Below are 938 nucleotides of genomic sequence, written 5' to 3'. Positions count from 1 at the left end.
TCTCTCTCTCTCTCTCTCTCTCTCTCTCTCTCTCTCTCTCTCTCTCTCTCTCTCTCTCTCTCTCTCTTTTATTATCTTTGGTCGACTTCAAAGTTAGTCTCGAATGTTTATACCATAAAAAAAAAAGACATGCAATTCAAATAATCGTACGAACAACTTCCTGGTATTTTCCAATTGTAAAAATTCTCAACGGTAATTTGAAAATAAATCATTGTGAATGAATCAGTAAAAGAGAGAGAGAGAGAGAGAGAGAGAAAAGGTTGGGAGGAAGAGAAAGAGGGAAACACGATAGAAACATAATTATTCGGCGTCGATTCAGCAGCGTTAGCGTTTAAAAAGCGTGGCTAGTAACAAGACACCAAGAGAAAGAGAGAGAGAGAGAGTGAGAGAGAGTGAGAGACAGAGAGAGAGTTGCTGCAAAAATCTCTTTGAGACGCGATGATTGGACGCGACACGAGCAGCTTACAATGGACGTTTAATGAGTTCTTTTTATGGTACGATCGAACCCGCGCACGCTTCCTACGTCCACGCAGTTGGAAAGGATAGATAAAAGAGAGATAGATAGACAGATAGATGGATAGACAGATAGATAGATAGACAGAGAGAGAGAGAGAGAGAGAGAGAGAGAAAAGTGAAAGAAAGAAAAAGATTGAAAAAAAAATCGAAAATAGAGTGAGAGAATGAGAGACTTGGTGGGTGGGAGGGAGAGAGAAAAAAGAAGAAGTCAAGAAGGATCGTTTGATCGACGGACCGTAAAGATGGCTTTCGCGGATTCCGTGGAATCAGGTGCAGTCATCCGTGTATTATGTATCCGTCGTTATCTGTTCGGCAAGAAGAAGAAGAAGAAGAAAAATATAGAGAAAAAAGAGACAAGAATAAGAAGACAGACTGAGAGAGAGAGAGAGAGAGAGAGAGAGAGAGAGAGAGAGAGAGAGAGA

This window comes from Polistes canadensis, unplaced genomic scaffold (genome assembly GCF_001313835.1).
Source record: "Polistes canadensis isolate GaletaPanama2010 unplaced genomic scaffold, ASM131383v1 scaffold_101, whole genome shotgun sequence".
Taxonomy (NCBI): domain Eukaryota; kingdom Metazoa; phylum Arthropoda; class Insecta; order Hymenoptera; family Vespidae; genus Polistes; species Polistes canadensis.
Note: the sequence above shows the minus strand (reverse complement) of the source record.